Source organism: Watersipora subatra, chromosome 5 (assembly GCF_963576615.1).
Source record: "Watersipora subatra chromosome 5, tzWatSuba1.1, whole genome shotgun sequence".
Classification (NCBI taxonomy): Eukaryota; Metazoa; Bryozoa; class Gymnolaemata; order Cheilostomatida; family Watersiporidae; genus Watersipora; species Watersipora subatra.
The window spans coordinates 7,389,917-7,413,327 of record NC_088712.1 but is presented as its reverse complement, the minus strand read 5'-3'; positions in this window follow the sequence as shown (position 1 = coordinate 7,413,327).

Sequence of the window (23,411 nt, the reverse complement as noted above, 5' to 3'; positions counted from 1 at the left end):
TTTCATTTTATTGCAGACCATAACAGCTAAATTAAATTAAAAAACCTACTGTAAGTAACTATAACTACTACTGGAAGGCTAACATACTATTTTGTTACTAATTTCTATTATGTACAACACTTGTAACAAATTTTGAAAATTTTCACCAAGGGATGTTTTCGTTATATAATTACTATGGTTTTTATACCTTTGCGTATGATTGTTTGATGCCAACCCTTTGTAGAACAAATCAAAATTGTATGATCAGAATGCACTGCAATAAAAATGTTATATGGTCGCTGTACCAATAAATTGAAATTTGGAAGCTGCTGAAGAGAAAATATTTTGTCCCAGAAATTTGTTGATGTGTCCACTAAACTTCAAACTGTTCAAATCCCATGTGTTTTAAATCAATGCAAAAGAAAGTGAAATGAACAATACTCAACTGTAATAATAGACATGCTGCATGCCTTTGCCATTTCTTTTTCTTTTAACAAAACATTTGTCATGTCAAACAGTCTGGGTAAAACAGCTTCTCCAACAACTTCGATTTTTTCTGTAGTTGGTGCAGGAACTATAATCCTTTCGTTGTTCTTTTGTCCTAAAAACATTTTCTCATGCATGATCCAACTTTGGTGTAACTGAGTATGTACCACAAACAATATGCCTTTTAGTTTTGCTTATATATCTCATAGAAAATATTTTTTTGCAAACCAATTTTTCAACTATTTTTCGTTGATATTTCACAGTACAGGGCGATTTTACTCAAGGTTCTCCCATTTATTTTGTATCACTACTTACCCGTAAGGTTCACTTAACACGATTTCTAATCTCTATGTCAGTGCCTATTTCCATCTTTAGATTTTTAATGTGGTCATAAAATTTAATTTTGTTTACACAGGCCAATAGAAATTATTGTGATTCTCGCACTTACCTTGCTTATGTTAAATGCTTGTTAAAACAGACTTGAGCTTTTGTCTTTGGGAGAAGCCTTGCCGTACGGTTGTTGCTGTAGCATTTTTTGTAAGTTTCAAATTTAGCGGTAAACCAAAGTTAGCTATATTTTTTGAGACAATCAAATGGCAGTAGCAGCTAACAATGATTCTTACAATGTGATTTCAATTATTATTCTTACTTGGTTTCTAACTCGTTATTGCTTTAACTGTCTTTGCCTTTATTTTATTTTTTTACAATACCAAAGCATTCTATACTAGAGATAACCATTTTTATGTGAGTCCGAGGTAACCAAAACACACTTTCCCCCTCTATATCAAAAAACTTAAAACTGTAAAACTGCTGCAGATGAGAGCCGCAATGTAGACTTAGCTTTAACAAATGACAGAAAAAACTAATTTCAACAAAAAATATCTTAACATTTACAACATCGTAGCTAAATTTCACAGATATTTCGACATTTTTTCACATTTGCAACTTTTACATAACTTTTAAGTTTCAGTACCATAAGTTATGTTTTCTGCCAACGTATTTTAAACATGATTAACAAATCTAATATGTTTCAAAAGGCAGAAGGTAGTGGACCATTGCATTACCAAAGATATTAAAGTTAACTTACTAATTCTATCCAGTTTGAGAGCATAGTCATTAATCTCATGGTTTACTAAATGGCCGGTTATTTCACCGATAAGGACAGTTGAAAGTTCCTCTTCACAAAATTCAATAATGTCATCTGTGCATAATTCTGAAAGTCTACAAAGATATAGTTATTATACAAAAATATTTTAGAAAAATTATAAACACAAATAACGAATACTCATCTTTTCAATTGAAGGAGCTTAATGAGATACAACACCTAAACCAATTCAATCTTTGTTTGAAATTTGTGTAGACCTCATATCTCCTTTTTGTGAGGATTTTTTTAAATGGCAGCCATCAAAAAAAAAACTATTTTATGTAATGGTCAAACTTAGGTTTTAGATTTTATTTTGTTCTTTTCACTTTGTTTAAGTCTAATTCAACCAAGAAACGGAAATAGTTTTTTTGTTATTTTCTAATCACTTTTGTAAATGTCCATCATCAAAAGTTAGAAAGGAAGGTTTTGTTGGTTGAAAAACTTGGTTTTTTGAACACTCAACCAGCTAAAGTCCACCATTTCATTTGCCTTTTTCTAAACATATTTTATTATAGTTTGAAACACTTTTTAGCTTTCAAACTGCAAGCAATTTACAATTGTGGATGATTGTGACTCTTGTTCTTAAATATTACAAACAGTTAAACACAAATCATCAGACCGAATAATTTTTTTTATTTGTTGGAAATTAATACGCCAAACTAAACATTTTTCACTTGAAATTATTGAAATTGAAAAAATACTAATATGTGGAATTGTGTAAGTAAATCGATAAAGTTGATTGAATGGTAATAAAATCTCAATGCATGTTTTTCCACAGTTTTTTTAAAGCGTGTCAAGTTTCTTTTTACATTAAATTCTGCTTCTGAAATTCAGAACAGTAGGTTAATACTCGGTTGCTAAAAAAGTTTTTTGTTGACGTAAAAACAGTGATCCTGCTGTGAAATTGTGTTGGGTGCAGTTAGTCATGTCATAGTTAGTTTGTTTTAAACCTTGCTTTGTAATTTAAAAAAAAGCACAAAACATCAAAATAATCAACAAAATATTCATTTAGACTTTATCTAGGCAATCATTATTATTTTGATAATTTGGAAATTTACTTAGAAGTATTATAGGTATAAATCAATTTGTTAACAACGATTGGTAGATGTTCATCTTATAACTGAGAGCCAGCCTGCAACTGTGTTCAATTAACAAGTAGGCTTAATCGGCTTGTTGCAAATATCATTGCTCCTATTCCTACCAAAGAAATTGCCAAAGATCATCAAAGTATGTGCCTACTTACTACATTTCCATCACTAATTCTTGAAAATGTGTGGTATTGTGTGCTTGTTTAACACCTTATGCATGTAGTTATGCAACCATAAGATCATCGTCAATATTTTTTCATTAACGAGGCTCCACCAAGTGTTTACATGATATAACTCTTTTTGAAAGGTTTGTCTGGTATAAATGAATATACACTCATTTGTACTACATAAAAAACATATGAAAAGATCTGGGTTCTTTGTTCTTTTTGGTTATGTTTTGCCTAATTTCTGTACAATGTAAACGTTCTACAACCGCTTTTTTCACATGCAACTGCCATGACCTCAGACAGAAATGTAGCGGAAGCTCACTACCCTGATCTTGTAACAAGATAGAAACCAATTAGCTGAAAAGTTCATTTAGAGAGTTGATTAGTTTGAAATAGAACCACAAGTCTCTGTTCAAGTGTTTTGTAAATGTGAGTCAACATAAAGTTGTGAAACAGCATCAAAATAATTACTATCTCATCAAAGTTGATAAACAACATTATTTTCATGACAGGATAAGTGTCAACACAAATAACCCTAAGTGTTTCTAGCTTTTTAACCTTGAGAACGTATATTATTGCGCGGATAGTCTTATCTTTGTCGCTAAACTGCAGCTGAATTGGGAGAAAATGATAAGCAGAGAAAAAAATACTTGAATTACACAAAACAGACATTTTTATCCATATACCAAATTAAGATATTACTTGCCTCTTGGAAAAAAACAATACTTCTACTAGTTTATTGGAACCACTAGTTACTGGTGATATTATGACAAAGTCAGTTGAATAGATTAGAAGATGTGCATAATTACATTGATTTTCTTTATAAGTTTGGATCACTGGTGCATCAACTGTGGCAAAAACATCAGCTACAAATCAAGTAAAATGCTAGACTGTCAACTATTACGGCCCCGGCCATATAATCTAGAAGAGCAGCAATTTTTTATGATTTTTTTGACCCAGTGATTGGTCAAAGTCTCACAGTTTTACTTTAGTAAACAAATATTATGTTTTGCTTTTTTGCTACATTGATAGTCTGAAATGCTCGCTACTTTTTTAATTTACCAACTAATAAATGCTGTGAAAAGTGTTTTTGTTTGCCTGTTTTGTCTGTTAAAAGCCAGGCTTGTGGCTTTAACCTTTCCACTGCCATCCACGTACAAATTCGGAATATTTGCCAAGTGCCAGCAATATTTCCAAAAGCTGCCAATATTGCTTCATAATTTGTAAACAGTATTTTTTCCCATTTCAATGTTTATCAAGAACATTTTTGTTACATATTTTAATTTGCCAACATTTTAACCAACATTGCTATGCGAAAATTCAATGAATCTATAATTTGTATATATGTATGCATATATATATACATATATATACATATACATATATATATATATCTATATATATATATATATATATATATATATATATATATATATATATATATATATATATATATATATATATATATATATATATACATATATATATCAGCTCTGAGTTGCACTGATGGGGCTTCAATAGCCGAAATATAGTACTGTCTGTAGCATGAGTATATATATATTTATATATTGGTAGATATACATATATATTTATGTATATATATGTAGATACACATACATATGTATATAAATATTGTGGTTTTCACTGCAAATGGTGTATATATTCTTTCCTTTATGTTTAGAGTCAAGAGAACAAGCAGATTATTATACATTAACAAAAAATCAAACAACTGATAAATTTATCAAAAGTCCATTTGGCCTGCGAGACTAATTCCCCATCAAATGAGTCTAATGCTATTTTAGTGGAAACTCTTAAAGCTGCTGAAGAAATTCTGAGTTTATAATGAGACTTTAAAATAATGAGCAAACTTTGAGAAAGGAGATATTTTTAAACAAAAAAAAGATTTAGCTTCTCGGAGTTACTTTTGGTATTAGATTACATCCAAGTTGTAGTTACCCACTACTAAAACATTTCCTTCTTTATGATGGTGAACAAACCACTTAGTGATCGCCTGAAAAAAATTATCTGAAAAAAGCAAAAATTGAATAATGCTAGTTTTAGTTTGTATATTTGAATTTTTTTACAAAAATACAGAATAAATAAAAAAAGATTTCACGTTCTACTTTATTTAGCAATAGTGATGGAAAAACCCCTTCCAGTAATTTCCATAGAAATATTTCCTTATAATGAGGCCATTTGATAATAAAGTCTCATGAAGGTCGCTAGTGATTCTTTCAATATTAGTGACTCGAGTAACACGCCATGTGATTAAAAATAACTTGGTGGCATCAACAGAGAACCTGCTCTTTAGTGGTTAGGACATGGGTCAAACCTTTTCACAATCTTATACATTTACGTTACAACTAGTAATTTGTGTTAAACTAAGGCAATTTAATTGATAATATATTTTGCCAAAAGCGATAATTTGTTTTAAAAACACCAAACTTTTTACATAAAATGTTAAAATACAATTTGTCTTTCACACTCAATAGCTGTCTCCTTATTTTGCAAAGTAGAGTTGGGTTATTTTAGCTAAAAGTATTAAGGAAAAACAGTTTCTGAGCTGATGGTTGGAGATAATACAAAGCTGCTCTCTATTCTGATTGGCTATTTATAAGTTTAATTTTTGTGGCTCACACAAATACATGTAGAGAATTTTACTTCAGACATATATAGGCCATAAAGACTTTTGCATTGTCAGGTGCCATCGTGATATGCCCAGTTTTTATTAGATTAAATAAGATTTCCTGAATCTTTCTTTAGAATGAACCCTTGTCAAGTATAATATATGTGTTATACATTTCTTAAATTTTAAAAAACTTAGAGAATTTGCAAAAACAAAATATGAACATTCCTGTTAAAATTTAGGTCAGAAAATTGGCTGACTAATTTAACTCTGCAAGCGTTCTTTAATAAATTATGAACTGTTTTAATTGCAGCATTGACTGAATTTCTTTTAAAGCTTCACAAGTATTTTTGCATGAGATTATGCAATGTATATTAAATAGTGATAATATATGAAACAATTACTATTGCGAAAAAATCCTAAAAATGGAAACAAATCTTTGGAAATATAACAAAGACACTATAAGATTTAACCAGTTACTATTACGGTATAAATTACTCTCATTTCGTTTAGTAAATTCTTCTTTCGATGACCACATATCAATTATGTACAGTTTAAAAAGAAATTTTCCCAAAAATATGTTAATTGTTAGATCGAGAACCATAAATTATGCTTAGCTATAATATTAGTGCTAGTTTTTTTTCATTAAATCTAACACAAAATTAAACCTTTGATATGAATAGTTGGTGATCAGTCTACTATTAATTTGGTAAATAGCAGATTAATAACCATCAGCAAAGTGAATCAAATTGATGTTGTAATTATACATTTCAAATTGAAGGATGTTAATTGTAAAAATGTATTTTTTCAATTTCATGTAATATTCTGCTATACCATTAGTGCATGCTATGGTAAAAAATTATCAGATTTAAAGAAGGTAATAGAAAAATTGAATGAAGGAAACCAGATCCGCTGTCATTTATTTATTTTTTTGGGGACTTATAACCAGGTATTGGGTCAGAAAAAAGGCCTGTGGCAGCAAAACAAGTCATAAACTGTGAAAGTTACAAATGATGTAGAATAATCTGTAAAACTTAAACATAGGTGTTGGTCAGAAAATAAGCCTGTGAAAGCAAAACAAATATTAAACAGTAAATAATTTCCAGTCACTTGTCACCTTTTAATATATTATCTTTATAATGACACTATGAAACATTAATGATGTAGCAACTTCTTGATATGAGTCAGCTCATAGACTATGTGCATGACAAAAATATCAGCAAATACTGTCATAGTAATTTGTCAATATTCAGTGTTAAATTGAAATTTAAAAAAAACTCACCATCAATCAAAAAGAGGAAATTAAAGCATTAAAAACGGTAAAAATTGAAATGCATGATGAAAATATTGGCAAATACTATCATAATAATTTGTCAATAATGCTTTTGCCAGTTCAAAAAAACTCCTTCGTTAATCAAAAAATAGAAAACTATAGTAATAAGTGATGTCACTAAAGGTAATCCACAAATCACAATACAAAAGTCTTAATTATTTTCATGTTTGAAAGAATAATTATCAAATGCCAAATAATAATGTTACACAATTTTATCACCTGATATAATGAATTGCTTTTAATTGATAGATCTAATAGAATTGGACAGTAATTTGTTTAAACTACATGCGCATGTATATTTCAAGAACTATGCTAAAACATAGTTTTTATCAAGCTGAGAAAACTTGAATGGATTAATTAAAAAAGATCCAAAAAATACAAAAAGTTGTTATGAAGTCTTTGTTTAAATAAATACACTGAATATACTCATTTCAATTCTCAAATTTTAATCATACCCTTCACTTTGAATGTAGAACTTATCGACTAATGTGATCAACCAAGTGCTGCAGCAATTCAATTTCATTGATCTCATATCTCTCCTATATCTTCACTTTTGGAAACTCTTTATTAGCATTTAATTTTGCTCCAGATGGTGTTTCATCAAAACTCCTAATCTTCCCTTTTTTACACCAAGCTTCAAGAGTGTTTTTCATAGAATCTTATCCTCTCGATTACTCTTGTGGTTATCTCACCTTTTAGTCAAAAACTATTACTAAGAGATGCCAAAATTATGGTAAAATGTATACAGTATTAGTCTGTGGTTCTTGCATAAATTTATGTACTATGTTTTACAGATCTTGTATTTGGCTTCCTCTGTTAACTGCGACTATGAACAGCGTGAAAAATAAAAAGCCCTGCGTTTGGTATAAAACTTAGCTAATCGATATCATAATTTTCTATTTTTTGACTGCAGCTGTTTCAACTACACTAGTTTCAGTAACCTTCAAGACTGTTTGCAGTTTACTAAAATACAAGCTCATAAGAAACTAAAGGTTATTCTTCTTGTAAAACATAATGCTACAGCTCCAAAAACCTTAACATGTCGCTTGAAGTTATCTTACTCCAAAATGAACAGGCATTTCCTTCGCAATTTGGTATGCCAAGAATAGTTTTTTAGCAGCCTTCTTAAAGCAACTATAATATTCTATCATAGTGATTGGTTTGAGATGCAAGCTCATCAATTTTATAAACACAGAGGTTATCAACTAACATTGCATCTTGCTCATTTGAAAGTTGATGAGCAGGAACCAGGCTATAACAGGTGTAACTGTCAGGGTCATTCATTGTAGGTTAGCTGAGACAGCAATTTGAAGATAAACAACATACCAAATTGTATGTTTTCAACTGCATTTCAAGCCAATCTTATATAGGTGTTTACACTGAGTGATTCTAAAATAACATTCGTGTGACATTGTATGAAAAGTCATTTGTTAGTAAAAAGAATGTCAAATTGTAACGTTCTAGTCACCGTGCAAGCAATTGTTATGTAAATCTTTACTATCAAATGTTCAAAAATAGCATTCTTGTAGCATTGCTAGCACATCCATTTAAAGGTAAAATAATTTAACACTATATAGATCCAACTATATTGCCCGTTAATCATTTACGGTTTTTACAGTTAAAAAATTCAAAATAGCACTCCTGGAGGAATGCTCAGACTTTCTATAACAATTTTTTCATACGATGTAATGATAACGTTAGCACAGCTTATTCATTCCACATTCTATATATAACACCACACTTAAAATTTTAAACATTTTTTGTAAAATATTCCTGTCAGATTTTTGAAGCATAACAATATGATAATCATCATTTAAATTTTGTAGAACATGCTAAAATTGTTTACTTGGAATAATATTTTACATATAATGTTGTGTACCCTCTCACGAATGTCGTTGCTAGTTGTTCAGTGACAGGTAAAACATATAATGTAAAGGTTTTTGTGCCACCTTTAATTTCCTCAACTAGTACTAAACTCGGTGCATGAGTTTGCACATACATTTCTGCTTAGTTCATGAGAGTACAATCCTAAATAAGCTAGGCAATGAACAGGCCCATAACCGCTCTGCTCTCTAACGCAAATGGTCAGGCTAATATAGCGGGCAGGCCCTGTCTCTCGTTTTACTTGGCTTGGCTTTGATGCAGGCGGACGCCATCTACCACACGATTACCCTCTACTATTTTTGCTATCAAATAAATTATAACAATAGTTTGGTAACCATTTTCTAAAAAAACACTCACAAAAATAGTAGAATCAAAGTTAACTGAACATACATGTAAGTATCTTGATTATAGATTTGATTGTATTTATGTTATATATTTTGCATATAATTATTTGCTGTATGTATTTTAGTTTCTACTTTTACCACTGACTGTGGGGTGAGAAATTTAAAACCTTTGCATTGCGTAGAGAATGCAAAGAAAATGGAGAGATATGGGTGTGAGATAAAAGAAAAATTATGACCTCTGACTTCAGAAACAGTATAAGAAAGTATGGCCTTGTTGCAGCAGGGTATGTCTATTGTTGTGGTGGTTGTTTGTCTGTTTTATTGACTGAGATTGTCTTTTGACATCTGCATTACTATAAAAGTTTGATATTGCATCATTGTATGCCACTGTCATAAAAACAGAGAGTGGGTAGTTAAGGGGATCATAGTAGTCATGTAAGCATTTTTCCTAACTTGGATAATTTGCACAGTTAAAGGCAATGTTGTCGTTCACTTCCAGCTAATTTTTCTCATGTTGGCTCTTGCCCTATAATGGATGGCAAAATGACATGAAAGTAACAAGATCACCAATGATCAGACTATTTTTTTGGTTGATCATTTTGCTTTTTGGCCAATATATTAACCCATGTACAAATTTGAGTATCTGCCAAGTGCCAGCCATTTTACAGCAAAAATCCCGATATAACTTCACGATGTTTAAAAAGTATTTTTTTCAAATTTCAATTTCTATCTAGATCATTTTTGTGACATATTTTATTTTTCCAACATTTTAACTATCATTGATATGCAAAAAATTAAAAGATCTATACTTTATGCAATGCTAAAGCCATATGAAACTACGATCGATGTAAAGCTAAAATGACCCTCCATAATGTTCCTTACTATAACGAAATAATTACTTCCACTCTTATCACAGACAGTGCTGCTGCTTTAATTATCTGTATAATCACAAAAATCTGAATTGGCTATAATGTCATCAACATAACTATTTACCTGTTTTTGACGTGTGTGCAGTAATTAATGAACTCGCACAAACAAACGTTTGGTTTTAAATTAGAAGTTCTCAAATAAAAGTTTAGAAATTCTTTACTATTTAAAGCTGATTTCAACAAAAATATTTCTGTCAACAGGATAAAGTTCATAAAGGTTTTAAAAACCGTGATTTATGTTGTCAATAAATAATAAAATTAAGTAACTACACAATTTCTGAGAGTCTCAAAAAAGCATCTATGTCAGTCGTCTCACGAAAACGCATTTACTTTTCTATGGCAGTAAAAGGGTGAAATAAATCAAGATTAAACATTAAATTTTTTTCATAAATTCATCATTTTATTTAATCAACTCAGAGTCTTACCCCATGCCAACTTTTGTGCAAGTATATGCTGTTATTTATTTTTTAAATTGAATGCCAATTAATAGGAGTAAAAAACATTTGTCTACAAACCAAAATATTTTTAAAATGACAGTGCAAATGCACAAATCAGATTAAGGCAGAAAATGTTTCATTTCAAACAATTGACTAATTATAACATCCGAGAACGCTTACGTTGTGGCTTTTCTGACTAGGCAGACACAATTTTTACTTTCGGTAATAAACAGATCACATCAAAATCTTGACCAATCAGAAGCTTTAAACTAACTGATTTGGTTCCTTCTATCAGTAAAACACAAGTTTCTGGTTAGTAACAATAATTTGGTCATCAATGTTTTCTGTTATACTAGTTACCAGTTAAAGTAAGCCATAATTTGTCACTTGTAAATGCTCGTGCAAAGGTCAACTATGACAACTAATTCAGAAATGGACTAAAACATAAACAGTAAGTTGGCTAAATGACTTCAAATATTACGTAATTTTTGTTGCAAAACATTATTTTAAGCTATGCATATTTTTCAGTTTTTTTTATAGTGGCCGCACATAACAACAACAGTGAAATTCTATCTGAATTATCTAAAAAAATCTTGAATGTTTGTATAAGCATTGAAAACCTGCAATCCACGATCTGTACAATGATACGTTGTGATGTTTCTTTTTTTCCATTCAATTTTTAACTTTAACTCTTATCTGTATAATCAAAATGTAATTATACAACAAATAGTTATTTTTTCTCGCAAGTGCATTGATTTAGATAAAGTATCATATTTCTCGGAAGTTTTAGAAAGATAATTCAAAAGTACTGAAGATAAGATTTGCTTAGTTGCATTGAATGGTTTTACTGACGCTAATTTTTCAACAATAATAAACAATTAACAACATTTGACTAATGATGATCAGATCGATTGCAACAAAAATATCTTTAGTTATTCACTTCTATTGAATTATTTTTTACAAAACCTTAAATGGGCATTGGAAGTTGATGTCTTTCTGCTTTCAAAAGGATGATATCTTTTTAAACATAATAAAACTTGAAACTTTAGGCAGGTGCTTCTACTTGCGGCTGTGTTACGGTTTTTTTACCATAGCTCCTTTTTTTTCTGATCCGCATCTCCAAAATGAGTGTCCCACATGTGATACGTGAGATTATTCCTCACATAAAATATTCTGATACAACCCATTTACCAAAAAATAAAAAAATTTCCCTTGACAATTAAATCGAATGTTTTAAAGTTCTCTAAAACAATCATTTTTGCATTCGCCAACTCAAAATTAAACTGGTTATTTTTCAATGAGCCTTGAAATATTACAGTTATGTTCAATATTTTAGTTTACCAAAAAAAATTCAAAAAGTTCAAACCATTGAACACATTAAAACTAAAATGGAAAAACCAGTGATTTCACAGTTTACAGTTTTGAGAAAAAACAATTTTTAAGTTTTGACACTGTATCATGCAATGAAAATAAAGTTTGTAACAAAGGCAAGTAAGGATATGTGAGTTTATTGACTAATACATAGTTCGGTGCTAAGAAAATATTTTTTTAAATTCTGGTATTGCTTTTTGTGATTCAGTGGACAAAAATAAATATGCTTGTTAGCAAAATGCATTACCTATTTTTCCAATTGACTGCATTAAAAAGATTTTTCTCATAATAAAATAATTTTTGTCAACATGAAAACATATTTGATTATAATATAAGTACCGCTTTAAGAACCACACAGCAATTCTTTCAACCTGACCGATTCCAGCTCATAGCAAGCAGCAGCCATTCCGGAAAACCCTTCGTCACATCCAAGGTAGAGTAGTCCCTAGTCATTGCCTTGTAGAAACAGGCATTATATTTCTGGCTGGTACTACCATGTCATCCATCACCTAGACTATGGTACGCCACAGTTAGCCATTTCTATCTATCCAGGTCAGAAGGCAACTATTTACAGAGTCTTAGAGCTTTTAAAACAATAAAGCACACAAATTGGTCATTAGGAATGAAATACTTCGGATAGCGTTCTCACAGAGGTTGTTTACTACAGAAATTTATTTGGTCTTTGCATCCCAGAGTCTCGAAAACAGCCGTATGATCCAGCAAAAAAGCAATTAATCAAATATACCTAGAGTCTACTGCGTTGCTTAATTTCAAAAAGTACAATTTCACCCAGAGAAGGTGGTCTAGCATAACTAAATGAAAATAATAAATATGTATGAACTAAATAAAGAAAAAAATGATTCCTGGAAGAAAAAAGGCTTTTTGGAAAAAATAATTCTTTGCCCAGATGTAAACATGAAAGCATTTCATATCATAATTCTGCACAATGACTCAACTTTTGACGCTGTCTTTCACATTTTTATTCATACTTAAAAGTGAAAATGTTATGTATCACTGGAAGTTATCAGTTGGAAAAAAGTGTATAATTTGTAAAAGGAAAGTTTGAAGTAGTAAACAAAAGTTTTACTTATTTTGATGGAATGTTCATATTGATTACTGGTGTTCCATTAATAATTATTAAAGAGTAATGAAAAATTGACTAATGATTTACTGGCAGGTGTTCTTACAACTTTTTACAAGTTGGTGGCAGTTTTGAGTTACTTTTGACAAAGCCTGAAATGACCGGTAAAGGAACCCAAATATTGACTTTCAAAGGTGCAATCACCTTTTAAACACCAGTTCGCTTGGCATCTTGGGCATGTGCTTCTGTTTGTGGTAGTCTGACGGTCCTTTACACCTTTGCAATGGAAACATCGGTTTCGATCCGCGTCCTTAAAATGAACATTAATCAAGTGATTTTGTAATGCACCAGTTGTTCTTAGTTTCCGGACACAGCCTGATTCCAGACAATAAAAACTTCTGCATTGACATTGAAATCTAAGAGATCCAAATTCTCTAACAACTTCAGCTCCACATTCACATACTCTCAGTTTCACTGGTTCTTTCTCTATTGATTTCTGCAAGTACATGTATATATCAATGCTCAGAATGTTGTGTTCCCTTTTTTTCTTATAACAAAATAGGTCATTTATTACCAACCGCGCAACGATTCAACATATTTGAACACAATTTTTCCTTCGCAGTGACTACATCCATCTTAATAGATTTTGTTTATACCTTTTCACAACTGGGAGTGCATGGCCTGTAAGAGCCTCAAATTTGAATTTAATTAGTATCACAATATATGTCTCGGACATCACTGCTGAAAAGCAGCCACACTTTGGCATTAATTTTTACTATAGAAATAAATGTTTGCATGATAATAACAACCTTTCCTGCAAATGGAATATTGAATATATGAAGATCAAATAGTCTGAATTACTATTATTTGAAGCAACTTTTATGGAAGAATCCAAAAAAGTATGTTTTTTGACCTCATTAATGTACTTAACCATATAGCGGAAAACTCAATTAGACATATTAAAATTTCATTAAATTTGTTCATGCTCTGTATGAAGCAAAAACTAAACTAGGTGATAAATTAAACTGCAGTTATGTCCCAATGCTCATCACAGGCTAAATCTAAATTACTGAATTGGGTTATCAACATATATGTAAACCTTAAAAATGCAACTTTGCATATTAAATATTATTAACTGATCAATTATTAAAATTAAATCTACAAAACAAGTGAAGAATAATTTAAAATTTTTTTAATGTTTGATGAAGTTAAAATAGACAAGTAAAATGTAACTTTAAAGTGTATGTCAACTTTTAACAATAAGTGTGCCTCAACAGCAATCAAACAAAAACAAGGCTTAAACCATGTGTGACATTTGAGAACAATTGTATTTATGCTGTGTATTTATATGTAGGTATTCATGACTAGAGGGAAAAGGTTTGTAGTACTTTTGATACAAAATTATAAATAGATTATACAGCTTGAAATTATTGGAAAAAAAAGTCTTACAAAATTGTTGCCATTAAAACACCTATAGGATTGACTTGGCAATTCTTTCGTAACTATAAACAAAAAAATAACATTCAATTGTGAGTATATACATGTATATTATATTGCTTCCCTCAGCAAAGGTAAACAACGAAGCAACATAGAAAGGCTGTCTGTGAAAGAAAAAAGACAGGAAAAGCAACGAGTGGATAAAAAACAAGCATTGCATAGAATAGAAAGGAAAATGTAAAGAATTAAGAACCAAAAGCCCGAAGTGGATACAACTTTAGTAGCAACAGTTAAGGCCATCTAGAATATATCAAATAAACTAAATATAACTTAGTTTATGGTAATGAAAATTAACAGCGTATCATTTAATAAACTCAATTGATGCAAGTTAGATGAGATACAATAAATGAAAACAAAAAACAAACATAATCCATCAATAAAAGATATATCAGAAGTTTAAAAATGACATGACCGAAAGAGACTGAGAAATTAACCTTGAAAATAGGACAACAATAAAGCACACTAAGACATAAAGCAAATCATTTTCAGTGTAATATTTTTAAACAGTTTTATTGAGCCAGTTAATGATAGTTGTAAACACTGCCAGGCTCTCAAATATTACAAAAAACTGTCTGAGTTGCTTCTATAATGGGGAAACTTATTTGAGCCCTTTTCTTTAATTTCTTTTAATTTTTTTTTGCAATTTTTTTTAGCTTTTTTTATCTAATTGAAGAAAAACCTAAAAACAAATAAGAGCAGTGATCAATGGTAAAAAAAGTGAAAAACCGCAAAACTTCAAAATTAAGTCATTTTTTTATCGAATGCCACCTTCAATTGACTGACTCTTTGACATCCTTTATTATTGGCACATCCATATTAGCAGCTGATACAGTAAAGAGAAAATTGCTCACAACGTTGTACTAATAATGGCTCAATCACCTCTGTAACTATTACTTCTTTTGGTGTTCTTGTTTGTGTCGACGACCATTTGCTAGCTCTGATAAGTTTCAATGTTTTTGAAAACTTTTAAAAGCAACACTGACAACATAATTATTAACTCTATTAGGCAAATGGAGCTTATTTTTTCAATTTGATTTTGCGACTGAAAAGTATATGAAAAATGGTGTACATTTGCAAAATTTTATGAATTACTAGTTTAGTCTATTTTCAGTGCATACTACTCATGTAGTTTTAAGTTGATCGCAATTTGTTGAAAGAGTATGCCTAAAACTTTAGGTTAAAAATAAATCAACACTTTTATTGCACACTTATTTTTCAGTACAGACAGTGGGTCGCTTAGTTTTGACTGCAAACTCTAGGAAACATATTAATGAGTACAATAAAATATGATACAAAAAAAATGGTTATAAAATAAAAATTATATCTTACATGTAGAAGGTAACAAAAATTGAAAACTCCAACAAGCTGCCAATCAGTGCACATGCTATAATCCCATTGAAGGGTAGCTGCAAGCCATGAATATTAACTGGCAGAGATATTTCTCATTTTCCAAATGCATATTCATCTGCAGACCTCTGACCAGTTGAAGGTAACTAAGCAGAATCTTGGCATCTAAACAAAATACCGTCTCGCAGTCCAGAAAATGCAAAACATAGGCGGCATTTACTTTGCACATAAATATATTATGTTAATCTTCCCAAATATCTATCTTTTCATTCAACATAAAAATTGTAGTCAGCCTTTAATACAACCTATATATATATGAACAACTGTAGAGATTTAATAGAATTTAAAACATGACAATGTTCAAATATAGGTGGTACAGTTTGTAGAAAGCAAACAAATAAATAAAATACAAAAATTGAAAGACAAACATGACTGAAAAGTAAAAGCCACAGGAAGCAAAGCTAGGGAAAACCATCATGTAGAGAAGGAAACATGGCATTGAAGTATGGCAGACTAATTAAATAAATGGTGGAACCGTTTTCATTTGTTTGTTGCAGCTAAATGTTTGATGCACTTGACTTATAGTTTTTGATATATTCCGAAAAATATTTTCAGGTAAGTTATCCTAACTCGATTGTTATTTTTTCACTATCTTGCTAAACATACATCTACATGACTGACACTTGTGCATTTTTACATTTAATGTGCTTATCAATAGGGCTAACTACACACTTGCTTCTGTGCAATGCGCTTAAGCAGATCTGCACATCAGGTGACAAAATCTGTGGTCACCCACAGTTTTCCACAACAATATCGAGGTACTTCCGTAAAATTTAATTAAAAATTAATCAAAAATTTCAACCTACCGGCCACAACACTGAACAATAAAAAGGCGCACAGGTAGACTCGCTTCTGTGCAAGGTTCTGCTCATGTGGATGCTCACACAAATGCTAACATTTAGTCAATTTGCCAAAACTGTTATATTTTTCTATTGATTCCGGTTGATTTATAAACATCTTCCTTACATATTTCATGAATGAGAGCACATGCTCTGTGATTACTGGTAAAACAAATGCCACCAAAAATGTGCCATTTTTCCCATTTATATTTGTGGTAAACCACCAAATACATGTGCATAAAAATATTAAAATATGATTTGCAGGGTTAGTTGTTATATTTGCTAATGACATTTGAGACTATATAATCTGAGTTGCAAAATATTGAAACTAATAATTTTCTTGAATTTAGAAAGATATGACTGCACCTTTAAATTTAGCTTTTTGAAATAGTCAATTTTCAATAATTTTGCCGACAGCTACAAGGTCAGATGAACAGACACCAAATTGTTAAATAAACTTTATATAAACTTTATTGTGTTCCGTGTTGAAAAACAATCGGTGAGTCAAATGCAGTTCAACAAGAAAGAGCACAAACAATTTTCTTGTTGCACTTGTTTGAGAAACTGATGCCAATCAGAAAAAGTAAATGGCTGCAACAAATTTCCCCTTTTATTTTTCTTTCTTTTGGGGCTTCCAGAAATTTAGCAGTGATTCCAAAGAACATAATTTATCCATTATTTACGCTAGTTGTTTTTGTGAAAAACAGGTATAATATATCTGATATAATAACTTTAGATAAGCTTGGTGGAATAGAATCAATTTAGCAGTTTGAATAAAAAATAAAAATAACGAATATTTGCTATTTCACCATATTGATTATATACAGATTTATTCAACTACTAGTTGCTTGTAGCAAATTGAAATATTTATAGATTCTTTTTCTATTGTTTGTCTTACTTTTTTCTTAGACGTGGATATGAAATGCTTTATTCAAAATATCATAGGCCTTCATGTAGCAGCAATTTACGGTAGCGGAATATTTTAGTTTTCATTCTAAAAATAATAAGTTTCGTCGAGGTAGTTTGAGTTGTCAAACATAATTTTATTAAGCTCCACCAAACAAAGTAGAAAACAAAATTTTAAAAATGCAAAAGTTGCAAGATTCTATTTGGTTCCCATTTTTCAACATATGCTTACGTGTAAGTGGTCTTTCTGTTTTTTAACCTACTTTTTGTAATATGATGCAACTCGTTACACCTTGATGCAAACATTATTACTATTGTATTTTTACTTCCTTCAAATGATTCAAATATAATAATTAGTCATGGTAATTTGGTCTTTATAGACTTAGTATTTCTCATCAAAAATTAAACCTAGAATAATTAATTGGCCTCTTTAACCCATTCAGGACTAATTAGTTATTGGTTGACTGCCCCACTAGCCTAATTAATTTTTCAGTAGCCTTACAATTAAAATAGAGCTACACGAAATTGAGTATAACTAGAGTTCTTTATAGAATAATCTTGATTTGTTTTTTGCAGCTTAACAAAGACATTCTAGGCTACAATTTGATATAAATGTCTGTGCACCTTTACAAATTATACTAATCACAATTTCTAATACTTCCGTGAACCTTTTTTTGAACAAAATTATTCTTTATGTTTCATAGCAGCTCACAAGCAGTTTTTTGGTACTGACATACATAGTTGGATCTATGTTAGATTGATAGCAAACTTTATCAGCAGCAAATAAAAAAAGGATTTTTCAATTCCAAGCAATATAACAGGTGTTACGAGCTTCTAACCAACACTACGCCGCTGACAGTTTTATCAATTATATAATCAAACAATTTGGTAATTTATATTGAAATGTATAGCAGAGGTTATTATGAATATACAATAAAACTTGGATAACTCAAACTTCAAGGGACCGAACAAAAGTGTTCGAGTTATTAGAGCGCTCAAGTTATCAGGACAGTCATAAGTGCACTTATTTATCAGTAGATAAATGTACATATACAAACTATATATAAATCAAAAGCATAGATTGCTTGTTGCAAGTTAAAGGGTCTCTTGTGTGAAGTCTTAAATATTTTTAATTAGGAAGTATAGATATTTTTCTATCACTTGAGAATTGTTTGTTGTTTTAGGTGATGTGACTGCCAGGACGTTCTCAGATTAAAATTGGCAAAACTTGATCGCGGGTAAAACTTTCAGAAAAAAATACATACGTATTTTTCTACCGAGCGTTTTAACCAAGATCAATTTTGCAGTAAGTCAGTTATTACAAAACTGTTTTACTATTAAAAACCCATTATCACTTTTGCCAATTTTACTTTAAATTTATCTGAATTTTACCTCGCTTTTTTTGCTTTCGAAGGGTTATCGCTAAGCGGATGTTTGGTAAAATTTTATTTTTGCAAACCTTTAGAAAAGTCGTTAATGAAAACATTTTGCCGATGTTGGTAATAACGAGGCCTAATAACTACTAAAAATTGATGTTTATCTCTATTGCTTGGAATAAAGTGATATTCTACTAAAGCAATTGTAACAACCGTCTCGGTAGCCGTTTGGCAAAAAAATGTTCGAGTTAACGGAGTTTCGGTCGAGTTATCTAAAGCCATTTATCATTGCGTGGGAATGGACCAAACAAATACGTTGAGTTAGTTGTGTTTTCGAGTTATCCGAGGGCGAATTATCCGAGTTTCACTGTATTATGCCTAAAAAAAGATACTTAAGTTACCAGCTAACAAACAATCACCAGCAAAAAAATATTTGTAAAAATACAGTAAAATATATTGTAAAAAATACAGTAAAAATTAATATGCATGAAAACGAAACAATATATAGATGTACAAAGTATAATATGGGTGTGGTCATAAAAAAATGATGACACAGTGAGAGTTTTTTGATGCCAACTACACATGCATGTTTGCTCTCATTATAAGTTAATTGATGCAGTATTTTCTTGGCTATCAGAAAACATAAATTTTACTGCTTTCAACATAGTAGTTCCGGAGCTATGAAGTGCAACATTGGTAAATGATGGGACATCATCAATGGCATCATCACCCACGAGACCTTGACTGTCTTTACCTACATGTAGCCAATATGATCGGTATAGTAAGCCAAAAATTGTGCTCTTTCAGGGTAAATACCTAATAGAAATTAAAAAATAAGCAGTCTACTGCAGATAACAATTGGTAATACAAATTGCAAATATTTTTTGATCTTGTGGATATAAACACAGAAAGTCATGACGATGATTACTGTGGTAAGTGTCCCCTATCAACCAATATTAGAGCCTAATGGTTTGGGCTAGTTTATAGTAGATGTTGAGAACTATATGCTTAACTAACTGTGGGTTGAACAATTGGATATAAATGAGATAAGAAAATTTTATTATCTTGTAGTTCTACAAGGAAATCATAAAACTATTATTTATTATGGGGTAATAGAGTAAGGAGTTCATGCTGCAAAAAGATCTAAATTTTATTGGATTGAAAATGTTATAATCATGTGCATCATGAAAAAATCCATATCTTACACTGTTAGAATAAAGTTTGTTTGAAATTCACAAGATAAATTTCGGCTTTTTATCGTTTTTTTTGGTAAAATTCTATAAATAGCCACGTAAAACTTACCTGCTTCCATCAGAAAGTTCTCATTTTCTTCTTGAACATTACTTTCATTGCTATTTTCTTCCCCTGAGCTGATTACCACATCTAATTCACTTAAACATTTTGCCATTGTTCGGATAAACCTTTTCCAAAATGGCGATCAACCAGTTTTCAAAAAGGTTGATATCTATCACGTAATTTGTTAGTTAAAACTCTCTTGTACAATCACATAATTGGTATCAAAATGATGCCCAGGCTCTTAAACTTAGTTTGGTGAATAAATAAAACTGATGTACCTAAACAGCTAAGCAATAGAGTGAATCAAAATTTAACCCGTAGAATCCGAGAACGGGCCCTGGATAACCCAATTCTTCCCGTAGTAACCGGGAACAGTTTTAATTCTAAAAACAATAGGGTTCGTCGAGGTAGTTCGAGTTGTAAAACATAATTTTATTAACCTCAATAAAACAAAGTAGAAAACAAACTTATAAAAATGCAAAAGTTGCAAAACTTTATTCAGTTCCCATCTTTCCACCTATGCTTACGTGTAAGTGGTCTTACTGTTTTTTAACCTACTTTTTGTAATATGATGCAACTCGTTACACCTCGATGTAAACATCATTACTATTGTATTTTTACTTCCTTCGAATGAGTCGAACATAATAATTAGCCATGGTAATTTAGTCTTCATAGACTTTTTTATTTTTCATCAGAGGAATTAAACCTAGAATAATTAAATGGCCTCTTTAATGAAAGTTGTTGCTAAAATTAAAAAAAAAAATCTATTTTTGATAAAAAGTTCTCACCGCACACAATTGTTTATTATGTGAATATAAATATTCAAAACCAGATTAATTAACATATTGCAACGGCAATTGTAGGCTGACAAATGAGAGATGTGGTTGCAAGATTGAAAATTTGGTTTTTTAAGGCAACTAAAATGTTACAAAATGGAAAAGTTAAAAATATTATGGTAATGAGGGTTTCAAGTAATAGTTTAGAGATGAAATTTTACAGTATATGATTTTGTTTGATTTTTCTTTTAAAGAATGTCTTGAAGATGTGACCAAATCATGTTTAATATTTTTTTAATTTTGGGCTGTTGTTGAGTATCTGTTTATTTTGATAAATATAAACTGTTCAGCTTTATTGTTAAATTTTAGGTTTTCTTTAACTGTTACCATCATATTATGATTTGTTACACATTTTGCCATTTTTACACATGGTTGCCTTTTATCTAGGGCACTCTAAGCTTTTAATTTTAGAGTTTTGTTTAAGCCATGCTGTGACACAACATGTTTTAGTAAAAAAAAGCAATCTTTACAAATATCCTAATAGGTTTAAAGTTTTTTGTGCTGAAGGTTTACAAGTTACCCAGAACCCAACATCTGATATCCACTGTTTTACTGTCCTTCCTCCAGTTCCTAAAGGCCTTGTGTTGCTAGTAGCTGTTAACCATTCTATTGCTCGACCAACTTCTGTCGTATCTTGTTCTTCCAAATATTTTACTATTTGATGGATCACAACTTCTGCTAGCTGAAAAAAATTTCACACTATTGTTCAGGTTTACTAAAACAGCATCAGTTTAGCTCGTAACTTACTTATAATTTTCATAGATTTTAATAGCAAAAATTAGCAAAAAAAACTGTTAAACGATATTTTTTAATATACACAATTACAGCTAGAAAAATTAGTTCTAGTTTTTCCAATAGTGAAATGTAACAGTCCAAAACCTAAACAAGTTAGAACACCAAACTTAAGTAATAACTTTTTCAAAATATTTTTGCTATCAGTAAAAGGTAAATAGATTTTCAATGTTACTGTTAAACTACCTAACCTTGCATCATTTTATTGTTTTGATATTGTGTAAATATTCAAAGTAATCAATAATAACGAAAATAGTAGTAATAACAATAATAATAGCAATAATAAGAACAACCTCAAGAACAAACAATAAGAATAAAATAAAATAAAAAATAAAAATTTATGAAAATAAACTTAAAAAACCAAAATAAGCAAACAATGGTTAAAGGCGTGAATGAGAAATATGGCTTGCAGAGGATGCTTTGCCTGGCAGTTTTTAGGTAGCAAATACAGAAACAATCTAAACAGACACCTGTTGTCATCAAATAAGTTGCCAAGATGCAGGATCTGTAAGTTAACTTATGAAGAACACAAGGCTGAACAATATCTGGATGATAAAATGTTACTACGGTAGTGATTTGAAAAAAAAAACCTTTTTAAAAGAATTATCGAACCTTAGCAAGATAAAAGCCGAATGGCTTTAATAGGTAAGAACAATTTAAACCAAACCAAGACCATATTGAGAAAGCAACGACTAGCTGATGTGGAGCCCTGGAGATCAGGGAAAAGATAAAAAAAAAGAGTTAGCCAACATACAACTGAACATGAAAGTACAAAGAAGGTACCAGTGACAGTTGCAGTTTAGTTAGAGGTGGTCTTGATTGAACAATTTAGGGAATAAAGCATTTTGAGTGATTGACCAAAGAACAGAAAAGATGTAAATTCTGGCTACGATCGTGGAGCTTGGAAAAAACACAAACAATAATGCCCCTGCAACATATTCTGAAGAATTTGATTGCAAAGAAAAATAAGATCAATAACATTACTGAATGTGCTCCTACTAGAAATAGTGCACATTTGAAACAGACATTGTAGGTGAGTCCATTGTTGGTAACACAGGAACCTAAGAGAAAGAGTGAAGGTAGTCAAAAACTTAAATGACAAATCAGACTATATAAGAAAGTTAAAAAAGCATAGGCATGACTTTGGAAGACTAAAACAAGAAAAAAAGAAAAAATTTAAAATAATTACAGCAATGAGGTAAAATATAAACACAACATATAGAAAAAAATTTTCAATATAGTTATGGAAAAAAGCAGCAACTACAATCAAATATGGTTAGGATTAGAAAATATGCTGACAGAGTCAAACTATTTCACAGTGAAACGTTAATCAACGAGAATCGGAAAATATTTTGTTAATAAATATGGAAAGAAAAGAGAGAAACTAGATTACCTAACAGAGTAAAATCTAATGATTTTTAGAAAATAAATTTAGAGAAAGACTGCAGTCTATAATAACCCAGCCTTTTACCTGAAAAACTTGAAAAAAAATCTTGAAGGAAATTACAGTAGTGATGATATAAGGATATGCATGAAAATTTGACAAAGTACTCGCAAGAGAAAGCCCCGATTAAACTCCCCTAGACCTGATAG